This window comes from Hemiscyllium ocellatum, chromosome 23 (genome assembly GCF_020745735.1).
Source record: "Hemiscyllium ocellatum isolate sHemOce1 chromosome 23, sHemOce1.pat.X.cur, whole genome shotgun sequence".
Lineage (NCBI taxonomy): Eukaryota > Metazoa > Chordata > Chondrichthyes > Orectolobiformes > Hemiscylliidae > Hemiscyllium > Hemiscyllium ocellatum.
In genome coordinates this window covers 56,625,500-56,638,339 of record NC_083423.1, presented here as the reverse complement: position 1 = coordinate 56,638,339, position 12,840 = coordinate 56,625,500, and the positions used below count along the sequence as shown (strand labels likewise).

The window sequence follows — 12,840 nt, the reverse complement described above, 5'->3', positions numbered from 1 at the left end:
GGATGTAAAAATAGGGGTGTTGGAGTGTGGGAGGTGAGAATAGCGGTGTTTGAGAATAAAGGGTGAGAATGGGGTAAGTTGAGAATGGAGGTTGTGAATGCTGATAGGACTCTAAGTATGGTTCAGAAACTGAGCATTGAAAATGGGGCTGAAAATATTTGTCTGAGAACATGACATCGAGATTAAGCTGTGAGAAGGAGATAGTGGAATCTGAGAATAGGAGGATGAGAATAGTCAATGAGAAGTGGGTGTGATAATGAAACTGAGAATAGGGGAGTGAAAAAAGGCTTGGAGAAATGTGTGAGAGAATAAGGTGCTCATACTCCATTCTCACACCCCACCCGTTCTCTGCCCCATTCTGACTCTAATCGTAACACAACAATTTTGCATTTTCCCATTCTCACACCCACCATTTCACATCAATCCTAACATACCCCCATTCTCAGCAGCATTCTGACTCCAATCTTAACACCTCCCCATTCTCACACCACCATTCTCAACCCCCATTCCCACACACCCAATTTCAAAACAATTCTAATATATCCCCATTCTCAGCATCATTCTGACTCCAATTCTAACACTCCCCCTTTCTTTCACACTCCCATTCTCAGACCTCCCATTCTCATTCCCCATATTCTCACAACCCCATTTCACATCAATTCTAACACCGCACTATTCTCAGCTTCTTTCTAACTCCAATGCTAACATCCCCCATTCTCACATCCCCCATTCTCAACCCATTCTCATTCTCATACTGATCCTAATGCCCCCTTGTCCCCATTCTCACCGTCATACTCTCACCAACCAAATCCTCACTTCCATCACTAATTTCCCACCACTGACCTCTCAGATAGTACTTGAAGCTGATACCATTCTCCATCCTCCATCCATGTAAATGCACAGGTTAGTTGGCTGGGAGCAGGTATCTGCCAACAGCACAGTAAGAATCAACACGTTCAGTGATTGATGTCTCTTCAACAACCCCACTTTGATGGGTGATAACCTGACATGATAGGACTGGTCAAAGACAATGTAGTCGCTAAACAGCAGCTAGTTATGCAGGTGCTGTGGCAGCAAAGTGATTTGACAGATAGAGAGAAAGTAGAGTTTAAAAAGCACTTCCTCTAATCTTTAGAACATCTTTTCAGGTTTAATAAATTATAAATTGCTTTTCAGGTACAGACCTCGTCTATATTAGAAATATAATTGACATCTTTGGCTAAAGTAAAGGCCTGTTGGTCAATACCCATCTCCAACTACTGGCTTTAAGCCCGGGTTTGTTTCCATTAACAGACCCAGGCCATGGGCTGAGATCACTGATGTTGCACCCAAATCCCTGCATCTCTGACATGGTTAAATCCGTACCTGGGTATCTAGGGAATGGTGGTGTGAGTAATCCACCAGAAAGCCTTAGGCCTGTGCTGACACAAGGCTTTAGGATACATCATCACCGCTCTAGATGATGTAGTAATTTGGCAGCATCTCCTAGGGTATGTCAATTCTAGTTTGATTTGATTTCGCAAATTGGTTTACATTTTAAAATAGAAAAAGTTTGGTCATAGGTATATATCCTCACCACCGCCCTCCCAACTCTGTCCCTCAAATTATATTTAAATCTGATTGATGAAGCCTTGATGTTTGGGCAATGGGGCTAAATGTGGTGATTGACAGCTCTCTGAGGGGCGGGGCCATACCCGCACCAAGTCGGCGCCCACGCTGGGCGGGGCCATATGCAGTGACGCTCGACGCCAGGCGGGTCGCTACGCGGTGACGCGAAACGTAGCCCGCGCGCTCCCGCCTTAAAGCGGTGACGCTACAAGATGGCGGCGCTTTGAAACGGCGGCTTCGGGCGGGACATGGAAGCCAAGAGCACCCGGCCACAGGCCAGCAGGGTAAGGAGCAGGCCTGGATCAGGGGCACATATTACCCAGGGCGGAAGAGGAGGATGGCGGTAGCTCCGAGAGAGTGTGACGGAGAGAGAAAGGGGAGGTGGGCACCTCAAAGGAGGAGCCCCCATTCACCCTCCCAGTGGGGAGGGTGTCCCTGAGAGTAAGAGGGAGGGAGAAGGATGAGGGAGGGGGGGATTGGGAGAAGGATGAGGGAGGGGGGAATTGGGGGAAGGATGAGGGAGGGAGGGGGGGGGAATTGGGGGAAGGATGAGGGAGGGAGGGAGGGGGGGGAATTGGGGGAAGGATGAGGGAGGGAGGGAGGGAGGGGGGGGGAATTGGGGGAAGGATGAGGGAGGGAGGGGGGGGGAGGAATTGGGGGAAGGATGAGGGAGGGAGGGGGGGGAATTGGGGGAAGGATGAGGGAGGGAGGGAGGGGGGGGGATTGGGGGAAGGATGAGGGAGGGAGGGAGGGGGGGGGATTGGGGGAAGGATGAGGGAGGGAGGGAGGGGGGGGGATTGGGGGAAGGATGAGGGAGGGAGGGAGGGGGGGGGATTGGGGGAAGGATGAGGGAGGGAGGGAGGGGGGGGGATTGGGGGAAGGATGAGGGAGGGAGGGAGGGGGGGGGATTGGGGGAAGGATGAGGGAGGGAGGGAGGGGGGGGGATTGGGGGAAGGATGAGGGAGGGAGGGAGGGGGGGGGATTGGGGGAAGGATGAGGGAGGGAGGGAGGGGGGGGGATTGGGGGAAGGATGAGGGAGGGAGGGAGGGGGGGGGATTGGGGGAAGGATGAGGGAGGGAGGGAGGGGGGGGGATTGGGGGAAGGATGAGGGAGGGAGGGAGGGGGGGGGATTGGGGGAAGGATGAGGGAGGGAGGGAGGGGGGGGGATTGGGGGAAGGATGAGGGAGGGAGGGAGGGGGGGGGATTGGGGGAAGGATGAGGGAGGGAGGGAGGGGGGGGGATTGGGGGAAGGATGAGGGAGGGAGGGAGGGGGGGGGATTGGGGGAAGGATGAGGGAGGGAGGGAGGGGGGGGGATTGGGGGAAGGATGAGGGAGGGAGGGAGGGGGGGGGATTGGGGGAAGGATGAGGGAGGGAGGGAGGGGGGGGGATTGGGGGAAGGATGAGGGAGGGAGGGAGGGGGGGGGATTGGGGGAAGGATGAGGGAGGGAGGGAGGGGGGGGATTGGGGGAAGGATGAGGGGAGTGTTCTGAGGAAGGGTTGTATGAAATGGGGTTAGGGACACACAAAACTGCAGTTGCTGGATTCCGAAGTGGATAAGCTGGAGGATGGAAGAGCACGGGCTTCTGTGAGATTGAGGCTGCCTGCGGAGCAGAGTTGGAAATGTGCCTCCCCGAGTAAGGGAGAGCTCGATGGGAGGAGCAGAGGGGTGTGAGCTGCTTCAGGATTGTTTGCAGAGGATCCCAGATAAAGGGGAGTGTGATGAGGACTGGCATCCTGGGTATGGAAGGAAAGATGAGGTCTGCTGGGTTAAGGGGATTCTGAGGTGACTTCAATCTGCATGTTGACAGAACAAATATAATTAGTGTTGACACTGTACTGTAATCTGCTCCAGATAGTCCTCTGGAGTAGTGTCTTGAGTGCTGAAAATGTGTTGCTGGAAAAGCGCAACAGATCAGGCAGCATCCAAGGAGCAGGAGAATCGATGTTTCAGGCATAAGCCCTTCTTCAGGAATGAGGAAAGTGTCCAGGCAGGCTAAGAAAAAAGGTAGGGAGGAGGGACTTGGGGGAGGGGTGTTGGAGATGCAATAGGTGGAAGGAGGTCAAGGTGAGGGTGATAGGCCGGAGTGGGGTGGGGGCGGAGAGGTCAGGAAGAAGATTGCAGGTTGGAAGGCGGTGCTGAGTTTGAGGGATTTGACTGAGACAAGGTCTTGAGTGACCAAGTAGGGCATGGGATATTTTAGGTAAACTGTTAGGCAATGATAAATGGCTAATTGCTAAATCTTGTAAAATAAACTTGAGGAGGATTGATCTTGGTATGATATTTTCCATTGTTTGAAGGTGTAGTTCAATATGAAACTAAGATGTTAAACTTAAAGGGAAATTATGAAGGTATGTTGTAGATCTTCTTTAAAAGGTTTGAAGTCAGTCAGAAGTGGCAAGTGTTTAAAGAATTCAAGATCATTGGGTAATAGCAAAGGCTAATTGACTTGTTTTGTTTCAAGGTGAATTGAATTTAAAAGTAAGGAAGTTTTGCGAATACCATCTAATGCACATTCAGACCACAGCTGGAATGCTGTATATTTTTGGGCCCCTGATCTAAGTAAAAATGTACTGACCACTGTAGGTAATCCACAGAGTTCCTTTGGCTGATCCCACGTGTGGGGCATTACATTATGAGGAGAGGTTGAGTAGTATGGGCTCTTTTGAAATACAAAAGAATGAGAGATGACCTTGTTGAAACATAAAGATTTAAAGCACTGGCCAAAGTAGGCGCAGAACAGTTATTTTCCTTTATGTGAGAGCCTGGGACAAGGGCATAATCTTAGAATAAGGGGGTCTAAGGCAGATGAGGAATTTCTTCTGAAGGTGGTGAATCAGTGAAAGTCTTTACTGTAGAAGGCTGTTGATCTTGTGTCGTTAAGTTAATTCAAGGCTGAAATTGATTTTTTGAATGGTAAGAAAATCGATCATCTGTGAAGTGTAACAAAGTGGAGCTGAAGTTTATCTGTTCAGCCTTGATCCCATTGATCGGTAGAATGGTTTTGATGGGCTGAATGGCCTACTTTTGCTCTATGTATTGTGGTCTAATTTAGTACTTGGTTTTCAGAAAGCATCTTTTTTTTATATAAAGAAGAAAAAGTACCCATTAGAAAAAGAAATATGGATATTGCCATATGAGAAGTAGTTGAAGTATCTGGGTTGTACTCCAAATTTAGAAGGATACAAGTGGATCTAATTGAGACTTAGAATACGGAGAGTCCTGGATAGAATGGAAATGATGTTTTCGGTCTCAGCGAAGAGATGATCTCTTAGAACTGAGATGAGGATGAATTTCCTCAACCAGAGGGTGGTGAATCTGTGGAAGCCAAGTTGTTGTGTGCATTTAAGACAGAAATATGGTTCTTAATTGGTAAGGATATCAAACGTAAGGAGAATTGGGTTGAGAAACAGATCAGCCATGATCAAATGGGGCAGACTTGATGGACTAAATGGCCTCAATTTGGTGCTGTATCTTATAATCTTGTAAGGTTTATATTGTTGCCAAAAACAGTTATAAGCTTGCGGCTTAGCAGAATTTTAAGAAAGTAGCAAAGTAGTAAAAAGAATAGATATGACTAAAATAGCAAGAAACAAAATGCATTGTAAAATCCTGTCGGTATGTAAAAAGAAAAAGATTGGCAGTGACAAATTTCAGTCCACTATGTTCCGACATGGGGGAAAACCCTCCTTAATTTAAAATCAGCAACACAGAAAAGATTTATCCCGTGCAGTAATTATAAAAATTCGAGTGGCCAAGAACTATTTTTAAAGTAAAAATTAGCCACTTTATTTCTTAAAGTATAACAGAATGATTAACTGACAACCATTTACAATTCCTTACTCTGTTACCTTCCCTTCTATAATACTAGTCTAATAAAACTCCCAATTAAGATTTACAAAACAAGACTACTTATCTAAAAACCAGGCAGATTTTGGTTCTTCTATTTGGATCTTCTTGTGTTGTCTTTTGCTCCTCTTCGGGGTTTCTGGTCATCACAGGTTACAGATTGAAAAGAGAGCTATTTTTCAAGCAGTCTGTTTACATGCTGGTCTTGGTAGTTCTCCTCTCAACTGTTCAATTTTCCTGGGTCTTATACCCCCAAAGCATTGGATTGCATCATTGGCTTTTTAGATTGTCAATATACTAAATCCAAACTGGATTGGAGGTGGTATTTTTCGGGGTAGAATTTAAACTGATTGGCCTAATTTGAGTATGTTTTTTTACTCCAGGCAAGGAGCGAATTGAGTTGTTTGACCAAGTGTTACACTGTTACCTTTATTGAGAATACTTGGCGCTCTGTCCGGTAGTTCTGCTGCTTTTAACTCTCTTAAAGTACACCCACATCATCTTAACAATTATAAGCAGAGACCAAATAGGGCAGAGAGCAATGGACCCCAAATGAGGGCAATACAGGAAGTCTCCCTGAAATAAGGAGTCCTGTGAGTATGTGGAAGTGAAAAAATGAGTATTTATTTTAAAATAAACCAGAATTGGAAAAAATAATGGGATTAAAATTTAATTCCTGAATCATGCTGACTTTCACACAGGGCTATCCCAAAAGGATTTGAATACAGGATCAAAGAGGTCTTTAATTGTTTGGAACATTCATGAGGGTACAGTTCTGGTCCTCTTGCCGCAGAGAGGATATGTTTATCGGGGGAATATATTTCACCAGACTGATTCCTGGGACAGTAAGACTGTCCTGCAAGGAGAGATTGAGGAGACAGGGCCTGTGTTATCTGGAGTTTAGAAGAATGAAAGGCAATCTCATAGAAACTTAATAAATGTCCTTGTATAAATAGGCAGCATGGATGCAGAAAGGGTATTTCCCCCTGGCTGTGGGATCTAGAATAAGAGAACACATCTCCAAATAAGAGATAAGGACTGTGACAAAGAGGAATTTCCTTGTGGTGAATCTTTAGTATACCGTCCCTGGGTTGTGGAAGCTCGGTCATTATGCAAGTTTAAGTTAGTTTGATAGATTTCTAATTGATCAGATGGGGGATTTTGGGATAGTGGGAATCTGGTGCTGAAGTATATGATTGGCCATGATCTAGAATGGCAGAGCAGGCTTGAGGAGCTGATTGACCTCATCCTGCTTTTATGTTACTGTGTTTAAACATGCTACATAAAAATGTAGTTTTCTGAAGCTGCAAAAGATGCTATTGAAATGCAAGACTTTTTATTTCACTCACCTGTTCCCATTGCATAAGCTAGCCTACCATAGGGTCAGAAGTCTGTGTAAGAGAGCTTCCCATCTCTCTCCTCTGTTGTCCTCTTCTCTCCCCAGTTATCTTCAGGCTGTTGTCTATTTAGAGTGTCACCTGCATCAGTCAAATTTCGTGTGTTTCTACTTGATAGCAATCATTTTAGGTTGTTGTAAGGCCCTACTACATAACTGAGGAGCACTTGAGTTTGCTAAAACTAGTTTGGAAGTATTTCCCATTAAAAAATGATTGGGAAAGGCTGGATCAAATACAGGTTAAATGACAGGTCAAACGGAGTGTTAATTGGGTGAGAAGAGAGAGGTGTAAAGGAGGTATGTGTTCAGAGGACAGGGTGTTGGGGGTGATAGACTATACTGGGTGGTTGCAGAACAAGGATGCCTACAGAACCTCAAAAGGGAATGGGAGTGTTTTGCTTAATGTCTTGAAACTCCTTTGCTATGTGTGCAGTTTAACTTGATTTGTAAGAGATAAATTTAAACATTATCAAAATTCCACTTTTTGTATGTTGGTTCATAGCTAGTTTTCATTTGTTTTATCTCTCATGCTGTTGTATTGTGTTGTGAAGTTTACTGACTCTGACCTGACACGGTGGAAAAAATTGTAAACTCATTTACAGTTGTAGAGATATACAGCATGGAAACCGACCCTTAGGGCCAACCTGTCCATGGCAACCTGTCCATATCTCAAACTAATCTAGTCCCACCTGCCAGCACCAGGCCCCTATCCCTCCAAACCCTCCCCATTCATATACCCAATCAGATGCCTCTTAAATGTTATAATTGTACCAGCCTCTACCACTTTCTCTGGCAGCTCATTCCATACACATACCACCCTCTGCTTGAAAAAGTTGCCCCTTAGGTCTCTTTTATATCTTTTCCCCCATCATCTAAACCTAGACTGGACTGGACTCCCTGACCCCAAGGAAAATACTTTGTGTCTATTTACCCTATCCACGCCCCTCATAATTTTGTAAACCTCTATAAGGTTGCCCCTCAGCAGCCGACACTCCAGGGAAAACAGCCTTCGTCTATTCAGTTTCTCCCTATAGCTCAAATCCTCCAACCCTGGCAACGTCATTGCAAATCTTTTCTGAACCTCTTCAACTTTCACAATATCCTTCTGATAGGAAGGAGACAAGATTTGCATGCATTATTCCAACAGTGGCCTAACCAATGTCTTGTGCAGCCACAACGTGACCTCCCAACTCCTGTACTCCGTATTCTGACCAATAAAGGAAAGCATACCAAACGCCGTCTTCACAATCCTATCTAACTGTGACTCCACTTTCAAGGAGCTATGAGTCTGCATTCCAGGGTCTCTTTGTTCAGCAACACTCCCTACGACCTTGCCATTAAGTATATATGTCTTGCTAAGATTTGCTTTCCCAAAACGCAGCACCTCACACTTATCTAAATTAAACTCCATCTGCCACTTCTCAGCCCATTGGCTCATCTGATCAAGATTCCGTTGTAATCTGAGGTAACCTTCTTCACTGTCCACGACACCTCCAATTTTGGTGTCATCTGCAAACTTACTAACTATACCTCTTATGCTCACATCCAAATCATTTATGTAATTGATGAAAAGTAGAGGGCCAGCACTGATCCTTGTGACACTTCACTGGCCACAGGTCTCCAGCCTGAAAAACAATCCTCCACCATCACCCTCTGTGGTGCATTTGCTGCATTCCTTCATGACCCCAAATCACTTAATGTGCCATGTGTCAAACTTGTATTTCCATAGCATAGCGAGATGAAGGAGCAGTTGTCACTGGTGGAGAAATGCGCATCCAGCATGTAAAAGATGCTGGACAGTGATATTGACAATGATGTTTCCTCAAAGCATGGTTGTGTGAAGATCAGGGATGAGCCATGCAGAAGATGCATGCATGTCAGCAGTTTTAAGACACTATATTGTATGGAACAGCTGTGCACAGAAGGGAAAAAAGGATATTGATTGTAGAAATGGGGTTTGTTGTTGAAATAGGGAGTGCTGAGGCCACGGTGGGATTCACAGATTGAAGAACGTCATTCCCCCTATCTTGCACAAGCCAGTCTAAAAGAACTAGACAACCCAAATCTATGTTCCACCTCTTGCTCAATAGCCCTGTAGGTTGCAACACTTAAAATGTATCTCCTAGTACTGTTAAACACAGCAAGAGTTTCTTTCTCTTGAGCCCTTTCCTCATACTTTAGTCAAGTCACCTTGACCGTGACCTTTCTTTAACACATCCATGCTACCTGTCCATGATTAATCTGTCCTTTTCTAAATGAAGGTTTATTCTGTTCCTTAGATTTTTCCAATAATTTACCTACCGAGGCTAGACTTACTGCCACTTAATTATTTCGTTCATCCCTTCCTTTTTAAACAATATTACTTGTTCATCAATCCTCTGCCACTCACCCTGTTATCAAGGATTGTTGGAAAACAACGGTCAGTTTATCCCAGTGTCCCTTGCTTTTCTTAGCATCTAGGGATTCATTTAATTCAGCCAAAGATGATAAACTTTTTAATGTTTATGCTGTTCCAGTATTTCACACTTTCAAACAATGACATCTGCGTTATCTGCCTTCATTTGTGAAGACAGATTCAGGGTACATAGTCTCTAATCTCTTCTGTTCTTCCATTAGTTATCTTTTTGGTCTTTATAGATATTTTTCAGTCTGTTCAGGGACGTTATCACATGCGTCTGGGGCAGGTGGGACTTGAATCTTGACCTTCTGGTTCAGGGGTAGGGATGCTATCACTGCAGTCAGATCCCTAACATGCTCTTTATATATTTGAGTTTTGTATTTGCCTTGATTTTGCTTGACAGTAAATTTCATGCTGGATTTTAAAATTTTTTTTTAAAAAATGTTTTAATTTAACTCTCGTTTTCTTTATTTTAAGCTTTCAACTGTATTGAGATGTTCTCATCTGGCAAACATTCTTATCCTATGTTATATTCTCTTTGACATCTATGGTGGAGGTGGGATCTAAATTTGGGAGTCTTGCCTTTGTCTTTCATGGCTATATATTTCTGAGCAGCATCTATCTCTTCAGTGAATATATCCTGCTGCTCTAACACTAATTTACCTTCCAGGAGCTGATTCCAGACCACTTTGCCTAATTATACCTTATTAAAATTGGTCTGTTCTCTGTTTAAAGCTTTGACTTGTTCTGTCTTCTGCCTTCACAACTGCGCTAAACCAAACTCAATTCTGATCACTGTGACAAAGATACAGTCCCATTGACGATACTCCTACCTGACCAACTTTGTTCCTATAACTAAAGCTGGAACTGTCCATCGTCTTTAGGTTTTCTGTGTATAGGCAAAAACTGTGCTTTTGAGTGTATGCATATGTTTAGCAGAATGAGGTGACTTGATTTAAGCAAATAAGACCCTAAAGGGCCTTGACAGCATCGATGTGGAACAGATATTTCCTCTTCTAGGAGAGTCTAGAACTAAGAGTTGTTCTTTAAAAATAAGGGTCCCCCACTTTAGGAGAATCATTTTCTGAGGTTCATGAGTCTTTGGAACTTTCTTCAAACTGTAGTGTAAACAAAGTCTTTGAAACTTTTAAAATTAGAGATAGGTAGATACCTGATGGGCAAGACAGCGAAAGGGGAGTCAGGAATGTAGATTAGTCACATCAGCCATGATCTTATTGAATGGCATGACAGGCTCAAGAGGTTGAATAGCCTTCTACTGCTCTTAACCTGTCTGTTAAGAATTCTGTGCTACCTGTGCCTTTTGCCCTATTACTAGAAGAATTGAAATTCCATGCTATTACTGCCTTATTGTTTGTGCACTCGACAATTGAAAACAAGGATGCAAATTTCGATGGTGTTGCTGGCTTGGGAGTCAGTGTAGGTCACGGTGCAGATGGATGGTGGGTGAGTGGAACTTGCTGTAAGTTAGGATATAGACTGCAGAGTTTCGATAACCTCTGGTTCATCATGGGTGCATTGGGAGGTCACATGAGTATTGGAGCTGAATTTTGACATTCATGTTGCATGTCTCAAATCTTTGACCATTGTAAGTTCAGTGCTCCATAGCACTCCTCCTGGCACAAGTCATGAGTAATTTGAAACTGCATGTTACTTATTGTGCACATTTCCTGTTTCCTCTCCACAGTATCATCCGTGTACAGTTTACAGACCTTTATGGAACCACTTCCCGCTGAGTTCCTTGTGTGGGTTTAAAAGCTAAGATTTATGCAGAAGTCTTGTCAGATTAGTCTGTTGCTCAATTCTGATATAGCATATTTAATTTTGTATTCACCATGTTTAGTAAACTGGACTATCATTGGTGAATTTCAGTTCTTGAGTCTGAAGTTGATTCTGATAGTCTATTCACACAGTTGCATTTTAGCAGTTATGTTAAAAAACATTGCATTTTATTCTTATTGCTTTTTGATAACTCCATTTTAATGTTTCTAAGTCTAATACTTATTTACAGTCAGACATATTTATTTCTTACCACTTCTACAGCTGCCTAATTGAATTTGAATCCAATCCAGAATGTCTGGGACTGAATCATTTTGGATTTTGGAGGATTCTGGATTTTTGGAATAAGAATGCCTGAAACACACACACATGAACTGGGAGCATGTTTAAATTATTTGCTGAAACAAAAATAATTATAAAACAAGTACTTGCCTTTTGTGTTACTGCCCTCAAGATATATGTTGCTGATTTTTTTTCTCTAATATACCATGGCTGGTATTTAAAAAAACAAACTTTATCCGGAAAGCCTTGGGTCTGCTCATCACCAGTGCAAAAGGAGAGAAAAGTGAAAGAGAGCTGGAGAGAAATCAAGAATGAAAGGTGGAGAAATAGACACAAAGATAGAGGCATAGATTTGGAGCGTTTAGAAACTTGAAGATTGTATGATTCGTGGCTGATGATAGAGTGGATGGTGGAAAGGGAGGACCTCAGACAGGAGGGCATAAAGCTCTGTAGAAGCCATTGCTAACTTGGAACTCCATGGTCCTGAAATTTCAGCTTTTCAGTAATTCAGCTTCTCAAAAATGTTAGCATTTGGAATCCCAACCATCACTTTGGGAAGCCCTGGTGTAGAGAGATATGTTGTGGTTCTGTTCGCCGAGCTGGAAGTTTTTGTTGCAAACGTTTCGTCCCCTGGCTAGGCGACATCATCAGCGCTTCTTTGATGTTTCTTTCGGTATTTATAGTGGTCTGTCCTTGCCGCTTCCGGGTGTCAGTTTCAGCTGTCCACTGTAGTGGTTGGTATATTGGGTCCAGGTCGATGTGTTTGTTGATGGAGTTTGTGGATGAATGCCATGCCTCTAGGAATTCCCTGGCTGTTCTCTGTCTGGCTTGCCCTATGATAGTAGTGTTTTCCCAGTCGAATTCATGTTGCTTGTTGTCTGCATGTGTGGCTACTAGGGATAGCTGGTCGTGTCGTTTCGTGGCTAGTTGATGTTCATGAATGCGGATTGTTAGCTGTCTTCCTGTTTGTCCTATATAGTGTTTTGTGCAGTCCTTGCATGGTATTTTGTAAACTACATTAGTTTTGCTCATGTTGGGTATCGGGTCCTTTGTTCTAGTGAGTTGTTGTCTGAGCGTGGCTGTTGGTTTGTGTGCCGTTATGAGTCCTAAGGGTCGCAGTAGTCTGGCTGTCAGTTCTGAAACGCTCCTGATGTATGGTAGTGTGGCTAGTCCTTTTGGTTGTGGCATGTCCTCGTTCCGTGGTCTGTCTCTTAGGCATCTGTTGATAAAGTTGCGCGGGTATCCATTTTTAGCGAATACCTTGTATAGGTATTCCTCTTCCTCTTTTTGCAGTTCTGGTGTACTGCAGTGTGTTGTGGCCCTTTTCAAAAGGAACGAGAACTATACTGGCCAAGGGACTCAACTACAACCACAGGGATGCCAAGACAGCAGACTTCCTAGCAGCACTAGAATGCACACTCAGGAACAATGGACTGACAGAAGAGACACAACAAACAGTGAGACAAACGGTCGTACCTATGATGATAAGAAAAAGACAAACACATAACCTC

At 44.0% G+C, this 12,840-nt stretch overlaps 1 protein-coding gene across 1 annotated transcript in view; it reads left to right on the top strand.

Moving 5' to 3' along the window:
- Window positions 1–1,809: 1,809 nt before the first annotated feature.
- The window catches only part of usp44 (ubiquitin specific peptidase 44), a 52,927-nt gene continuing 41,896 nt past the window's right edge, over window positions 1,810–12,840 (top strand). The window contains exon 1 of the mRNA XM_060843050.1: window positions 1,810–1,892. The gene's annotated coding sequence lies outside the window, so the exon portion shown is untranslated. The remainder of the gene's footprint in view (window positions 1,893–12,840) is intronic.